This window comes from Podarcis gaigeae (genome assembly GCF_964106915.1).
Source record: "Podarcis gaigeae genome assembly, chromosome: 5".
NCBI classification, from domain to species: Eukaryota; Metazoa; Chordata; class Lepidosauria; order Squamata; family Lacertidae; genus Podarcis; species Podarcis gaigeae.
Genome location: NC_139681.1, coordinates 42,811,537 through 42,820,394, shown reverse-complemented (window position 1 = coordinate 42,820,394; position 8,858 = coordinate 42,811,537).

Here is an 8,858-nt window from a genome sequence, read left to right as displayed (position 1 = left end):
CTGCTTTTGTTGCTCTATACCACCTCCAGACAGCAGCACTGGAGAAACATTGCAGAACAAACTCAAGCAGAATAAATCCACGGCTAACGGACTTGTATTGTGCCAAGAGCATGTTGCAGAATAAAACACCATTCTGGAGGAGCCCTCAGAAATAAGTGCCATTGGTGCTTTCTCCTACATAGGCCTGTCGCCTAAATTAGCTATGAAGAAAATTTTACAGCTCCTTGAGTTGGTCCAAATTGCAATGAAGCAATGGAATGGTTGCCCCTGGTTTCAGCAGATTTCTGAATAGACCACAGTGCCACTTTAATTTGCTGTGCGAAATGCAGAAAACAAATGCTGATATGACTGATAATATTTTAGATTAAATTCATTATGATAAGATGAATGGATTCAGTGGGTAAGAAGGAAACATAGGAGGCCTGTGAAATATAACTGAAAGGAACGGCATTTGAATAATAAGCATTTAGGAAGGTTCGTGCAAACAAGAATTGACCAGTGGGATAAATCAATGTAAATAAAATGACTAATTATACATTAGTTTCCCATTTGCCAGGTACCAATAGCTTTAGCCTTTTATTCCACAATAATCTATAAGGAGGGTTCCTTTAGTCAGTGAGCGGAGCTCCTCTCTGCCACGCCCTAAGTATGACTTGCAGACCTCCTCTGACATATTCTTTTTTAAATGGCCAGAAAATTCAAGCTGGGCAACTAGTTGTGCAATCCTCAGAAGTTAGCCCTACTAAGCTAAATGGGACTCAGGGTGAAACCCTAACCCCAGTGAACTGGGAGCAAGACTCACAGAATTTAATAAGTCTTACTTCTGAGTAGACATAGCTAGAATTGGACTAGTGCTCCCTAATATGTGCTTAGGTTTGTGCTGCACATGGCTGTCTGCAAATCTACAAGAGCATGGGATGGAGGGGCTCACAGCACTAACACCCCAATATCTCCTGCTTACACATTTGGTTTCCAGGGGATCCCCAAAGTTCAGCAGAGAGCAGCAGAGAGCATGTCTCTGTCTCCAGTTTCCAGCTCAGACACACAACTCTGCTATTGTTCTCCTACAGGTGAGGGGAAAGGACCACCATGTGTTTCAATGGCACAGAGCAACTTCTTTGGATAGGATAAATCATGGTACTTACCTTGACAGCCATAGCCATTACCCTGACAAAGGAACTGTTTTGGCAAGCTTCCCCTCATACATTTTATCTTCACAGAAGAGGACCCCAAGAATTGGAAGATGCACAGTGTAGCATCCAGACTGAGCCTTGAAAACTTATAACATATGAGGGTTGTGTTTTCTATCCCTATATGAACTGACCTGGACCTTGTGATCATCTGAGACCCATTTTTGTGTGCCGCCTCCTTCTCCACAAGAGGTCCGGAGGGTAGCAACATGAGAACAGGCCTTTTCTGCAGTGGCTCCATGTTTATGGAATGCTCTCCCCAAGAAGGCTCACCTGGCGCCGTCATTATCCACCATTAGGTACCAGGTGAAAATGTTCTTCAGCCAGGCCTTTGGCTGAATAACATTCTATGTCCTTTTAAATGTGTTTTTTTTTGGGGGGGGGGCGTTATTGGTTTGATTTGTTCTTGTTTTTTCAATGTCTTTTGTGTTTTTATTTTGTATTTTTATGATGTGAACTGCTCTGAGATCTTCGGATGTGGGGCAGTATGCAAAATTATAAAAGAAATAAAGAAATAAACCTTTGTAAAAGCGCATATGTAAAATATATGTTTTTAGTATACTGCAAATAACTTTAAGAGGCCTCATAGGAAGTGGTTTATAAATGAAATTAATAATTTGTCAGTGATTTAGGACAGGCTCTTCTCAGTGGCTGTTCCTAGAACCTCTAACTCCCTTCCATGGGAAGTCTATTTAGCTTCCTGTCTGATGAACTCTCAGTGACTGGTAAGGACCTTTTTTTTATTTAGACAGGCTTTCTGGATGTCAGGTTGATATCTGTGGTCTCCTTGAATGTTGGTGTCATTAGTCACTGTTTTATTCACTTAGTTAAATAATTTGGTTTTATAATTTCATTTGTTTTTACAATTGTTATGTAAATGTGCTAGACAGCCAGTCAAATAGATGCATATTACCTGGACATTTCTACCATACTGTGTTTTTTTACCCACTGCTCTACATTGATGGCATCCCGTCTGCTTAGTTTTGAGGCAGATAGTGCAGAATTGACAAAACTTAACCAAGGGCAGGCAGTCGCAACACTGTATAACAGGGAAATTTCTTTTAACTTTTGCAGAGCTTCTCAGAGCAGGATCCAGTTAGGAATCTTTGGTTCCTGAATTATCTGTGTCCAGACTTCTTTCTCTTGCTTTAAGCTTGGCAATCTGGGGTTACCGTTTGGGGAAAGCTTTCAGCAAATCTGCAAGGAAGGAAGACAGCAGTAGGTGCTAGTGGATCAAGTGAGTCAGGGGGGAGTTACAGCAGGGATGAATAGCTGTTTGTGGTGCTGGGAAGATTGCAGGGCCATCAGGGAGCCATCTGGGGGAAATCATTTTATTTATAACTTAAGTAATAGCACAAACCATGTAGCAAATCGATTTGCTGGTGGATACCAGCTATTGTCTGTTTGTCCAGACAAACAACATCCATTTTTAGTGGACTCCAATGCAGTAATAACAAGAAAGGAACACAAATTTTAATTATATTTCCCAAAGACTGTGTAAGTCTTGAAGGCACACATTCCTCTCTTCTTTTTTTCCTCCTTAAAAAACAAAAGAAAAAAAACAACTAACTTGCAGTTGAAAATATGTCATTAAAAGCTATGAGTCTGATTTTCTGCTCTGCTGCTTGGGATATTAACCAAAATGATAAAGCATTCATTCTTTGAGGGAAAATAAGTGGAGGGAAATAAATGTTGAAGGTCTCAAGCTGCAGATATTATTAGAATGATACTACAAGGAGAAAGTTCAATGCCCTTCGCTTGTTGGGTTTCTGTAATGCTACAAGCAAAGCAAACTCGGGTATGAGAAACCAGAATGACAAATTTTGGAAGTGATCTGGGGAAACATAAATGAAGGATCTCTGCAAGGAAGTCAAAAGTTCTGTCAATCCATTTTTATTTATTTTTTTAGTACAAACGACGCTTTGTTTTCAGAATTTTTCTCTTTTGACATGAACATGAGCAGTATGTCAGCTTCAGCTGCGGCAGACAGCGTATGCATTTGACAAGAAATGTCGGGACGTGGGCTTTCATATCACAAATGATTCAAATTAATTTGTGCTTTCCTTCACTTGTTTCTTCCCTAATTCTACAAGCTTGACTTCATATCCAGTGAAACTTACATTTATTTGTAATCTCGCTGCTGCTTACACTCTGCTGAGCAATAAAAGAACAATAAACTTAATAAAAAGCCCAAGTGATTGGAAATTGCTATGGGAATGGCAGTCCACTATGAAAGCTATAAATTTACTTGTATACTCATGACATTGTCAGCTAATTTTTATGAAAAGCCCATCACAGAACATTGCACCAAAACACTGTGATCACTTGCATGTCACACATCATACTTCCCCTGATAACAAAATAGAGAACGCATCATAAAACGATGCTTCGAACTACAAATTCATCATCAAATGCTCTCTGTATCCACTAACGTTCCTTTCCTGACCCTGTCTTGCAACTGAGCTTCAGAGGAACCATATTATTTTGTTTAAATTGAAGGAATACCTAGTGGGCTATTGATGACATTTAAAACAGACTAAGAGAACACCATCATTTAATGTCATTAGCTTTTTGGCTAGCACTGTACAACTCATATCTAGACAGTGTTCCAAACAGGGAGAGAAAGCAACAAGGTAAATTAAGCAACCTGAACTTCAGAGCTAGCACTCCTTTACTAGTTAACATTATTTCAGCAGTATTCAGCAAAGTAATTCTATTAGCGCAAGGATTTCTGCCTGCACAACAGGACTCCCTCTCCTCTCCCCACACATCCTCCCTCATCCCTTCTGCAGGTTTCTCCAACTACCTGGAGCAGATTTTTTGGGTGGTGGGGGCACCGAGGGCACACAGGGAGAGAGGAGGGAGAGGAAGTCCTATTGCAGAGGTGGAAGTTCTTGTGCTTCTGGGATGTATGCATTGGGCTCCACCCTGAATTTGTGCGCTTGTTTTGCAAACCTTCAAAAATAGTGAAAGCCCCACACCTGGAGCAGAATAAAAAATTGCCCAGATTTGTTGTGGATTGTGCCACAGATCTCAACCAGAAATTATACCCTGTGGTCAAGTACTGAGTTGAAGTATTTGACCCCATTATTGCAATAGGTGAAAACATTGGATTAAACACTGGAAAATATTGGATTATGCTTTATGAAGCAACTGAGTTCTTACCATTTTCAATGGGTCTTTTCTTCAAAAAAATAAAAAAATCTTATTTATTAATTGACAAAACTTTACAGATTTTCACATGAAACGTAAGTTACTTTATCTGTTGACTTCCTGTCCTCCCCTTCCATGCTTTCCATATTTACCCTTAAATGCTGCATATTTGGCCTATACTATTCAATACATCCAATTTAACCTATTTGTCTTAATACCGTAATTCATGCTGTTGCTCATATTTCAACTCCTGCTGGCGTTTTCATCTTGCTATAATAGTTCTTTAAATACTCAGTAAAATGTTTCCAGTCCTCAATGATTTTGGTTTTGTTTTTTTTTGTCATTTTGGTCTATATTATTTGCTGTTAATTTTGCCAGTTCCGTGTACTCCATCATTTTCAAAAGCCTATATTCCTTCCAGACGGGCATTTTACTTAGAACCTATGATGATTTAGCTCCACATGTAAATGTTTGTGTGATACTGCGATTGTGTTTGTGGCTCTATCCTTGTCATAGAAGGATGGGGGTGGGGTGGGGGTGGGGGTGGGAGATTCTTATAAATAAAATGCCCCACAGACGTCTGCTAGAGGCACCTTATTTCTGTAATTCTGTTTTTAATAATGTTTTGAAATATAACACTATGTTATATGCCATGGCTTGGCACAAATGCTTGCATATGTAGAATCCCCAAAAAGAGACTGTGGCTGGTGGAACGCTCTGTCACAAGAGACTAGGGCCCTGCGGGACTTGACATCTTTCTGCAGGGCCTGCAAGACAGAGCTTTTCCACCAGGCCTTTGGCCAGGGCACAGCCTGACTCCCTCCTTTGGCAATCTTCACAGAACTTATAGCCCAATGGTTTCCATTAATTTGATTGGAATTAATTTTATAATGAAATTATTTTAGAATGTTTTATCGTTTTACTGTTGTTAGCCGCTCTGAAGCCGGCTTTGGCTGGGGAGGGTGGCATATAAATAAAATTTATTATTATTATTATTTACTCCTCCTCTGGTCCCACTGTTTCTGCTCCACTAAGCTATTGTTTGGCTTAGCATTTTGTCTGAACCTGGGCTTATGGCTTGCCTTGTTCCAAACAAACCATAGCTGTAGCTAAGATTTGTTTTATGGCTCACTGTTTCCGGTTTGTCTGGAGGAGATAAGCCAAAAGCCCAGGTTCAGATTACATGGTAAGACAAACCATGGTTTAGCTTACAGTGAGTACAGTAGCAACCAGACTTGAGAAGGAGCAAAGTGGTTGCGATCTAGTCTCTGGTAGCACCCGCCCCCCGCCCCCACGTTCCAGTTAAGCCATGATTTGGCTTCGCTTTACAGGTGATCTAAGCCACTGTGTTCAGAAATAAAGCTAGGTGAAAAACCTTTCAAGTAGAATATATATCAAAATTGACAGATCTGTCAAAAATATAAATGTAAGAAACCTTAATTTTGTCATTGTGATAACATAAAAGGATGTGTTTCACAAAAAGAGGAGGGGAAATTGCATGTTTATTTTGTGGATACTATATCACGTATGAATCTTTTATAAGTTTTTCATGAACTATATTAATTAAAAATTAGTTCTGGGAACATTTTTTATGGAACATAAGATCTTGCATAAACATAAATGTTCAGAGATTTTTTAAAATAATATTTGAAATATAGCGGTGTCCAAAATAAAGTATGTGAAATGAAAGTAAGTTATTCCAGTATGTCTGGTTGCTGGGTCTTGTTTTTGGATTAAACTAAATTGTCTAACAGTATAACCTTAAAAATGGCTTCTCAGAAGTCCCACTGACTTAAGTGGGGCTTATGCCCACATGAAAGGGAATAGAATTGTAGCCTGATTTATATTAATTTGGCTCTACAATGTTCAACACTTAGCTCATTGTTACTAAACTGTATCAAGTTGTTAAGTCCTATAAAACATGATTGAGGGTGCTGTCCCACCATGCTAAGCAGCTGAATTCCCATTGATTTGAATGGAATAGTCTCCTTAAAACTCTCCATTAGGACTTCAGCATACTTAATTTCAGATGGATTGTGCCCTGACTATGAAGATAGTGTTTCATTGCTTACTCTGTTCTATTTGCACAATTGTTGGATGTTAAATATGTGAATCATCATGCAAAACATTTCACTTTAGTTTGGGTTCAAACTACCCATTACATCTTATCAAAGGCTCACATCCCCATCCTACATTCCACTTTCTTAAGATGTTTACCATAAGCAGCACTGCAAAGGATGATTATGAAAAGATTCAAACAAATCTTCAAGAGAGAAAAACTTGTCATTGAAGCCATACTCCTTCACTATCCTCTCATTGGTGCCCCTCCAAGCAGTTGATCATTCTGGCCAACTAACTGATCTCATTCATATCTCACAAGTCCACTGTGATGCTTTTGCTAAGCACTTCGGGATAAAATAACTTGCATTTTAATGTTGTATTTTAATTTTGTTTTTAAGTTGTATTTTAATCAATTGTTTTTATACCTTGTGTTAGCCACCCTGAGCCTGGTCATGGCTGGGGAGGGTGGGGTATAAATAAAATTTATTTATTTATTTATCCACCGTTACTTGGACACCATTTTATCTGCAGTCCCATTAGAGAATCTGTCTAGATAACTGTCTATTCCTGTATTGTGGGATAATGACTTGTTACTGAGCTGTGAGAACTGTGAGCCCAATGACAAATTTAGCTGTATCCTTACCAATTCCAGAGCTCACCCCCAAAACACATGTGTTTAGAAAGCTCACAAAAGTTAAAAGGACATAAACTGTTACATCAGCACCAAAGTGTGATTTCACAGCCACCTCAAGGTGTAACATACTTTAAATAAGGTATATGTGCATTGCATGGCTTTTACTTTAAGGGAATTGATTCAACAATACAACCCACTGATGTAAGGAAATGTAAAGTTTGACAAGGCAATCTGTCAGTGAAACAGCTAGTCTCATTTACCTGAGTATCTGCAAGTCTTCTGTGAGACCCCAGCCACACTAGGGAGCAGCACTCTACCAGAAGACAACATAAGGTAAGACCAAAGTTTCTTACTTTCTGTGCTTTGGCTTTCCAAGTGGAATGATTTAGTTTGTTCATCAGATTGTTTCATGCCTTTAATTCTGCAATGTCATAATAAGGTTATCTTTGAAAGTCAAAGAGCAAATCTATTGTCGTGTTACACGCCACCCCAATCTCGGAGCAGTGCGGAGTCAAGACACCCACAAACTCATAACAGTATATACAAAGCTCAACATATTCCCTTTCATAAGATAAGTGAGTTGTTCTTGGTTGACATTTGTGTGGGTAGCTGGAAATTGACTTCTTCTTTTTTTAACTACAAGTTTGTCTCTCTTTCGTGAAAGCGGGCCCTTTCTTTTTTTGTTCAGAACAGATTTTGGTCTTTCAAATTTCAGCAGCGCCCCAGGCGAGATCAAAATTTGGTGCTCCCCACTTTTCACCTTCCTTTCTGCATGTGCACTGTGCCATAGTTGTGACACCCCCCTCAGCTCAGCACCCAGTGCAGGGGAACCACTTGTGCTGCCCCCAATACACCTCTGCCATCCCTGTTGGCAAGGTACTAGTTGGAAGGGGGATCCTAATTGGGATTGTAATGTTTCCAATAACTCCAGTACAGTGGGATTTCATACAGAAGTGGCTGTGTGTGTGTGTGTGAGAGAGAGAGAGAGAGAGTGTGTGTGTTTAGGAATCAGGTGGATATCAAATGCAGCACCTGGGAAAGCTGAAACAGATACATGTTTCATGGGGAATGCACAAACATCATTTTCTTATATTCTTCTTTTCCACTGAAGAGCATTTATGTATGATAAGTCCAAATAGCTTAAAATGATTTGGTAACCTTCCTAAATCCTGCTAGAGGGGCTCTGATGTGTCCTTGGAACCTCAAGTGATGAGCAGTTTACATATGTGCGTAAGCATCCATGTTAGGAGATCACTGTGCACACAAGTAAAGCCTCAACAAAGCTTTGAGTTGCACTCTTGGTGCAGAAGTTTTATTCCCCTATCACTTTCTATTTAGTGCTGAAAATGGCTACTTTTGCAATGGGCTAAATTTGTACTCAGATGTAAGCTCTGCTGAGTCTGGCGGAACTTATGATCAGGTACACATGTATATGATTGCAGCCTAAGGCTGTGTACACTTTACCATTTAACATTTACTCTAGTGTGCTCCCACCACTGGTGGCTGAAATACACAGGGCATTGGGAACAATCCATAGGTAGTCTGTAGCTTCTTGAGAAATACTTTTGTTTGATGCATTCTTCCTCAAACCAGCTTCTGCCCGACTTGAAGATGTAAGTCACATTCACTTTGCAGTTGAGCTGATGTGTGTACTTTTGAGAGAGCCATTTTGCATGCTCTGATGACAACTTCATGAATAGGAGGAGCTGAGGGGTGCAGTTTGCAGGTACAGGGCAACCAAACAGGTAATGTACACTGGGTGAAAACATCCCTCCCCCTTTCTGGTGTATACAGCAACATCAAACATAACTTGAAGCATC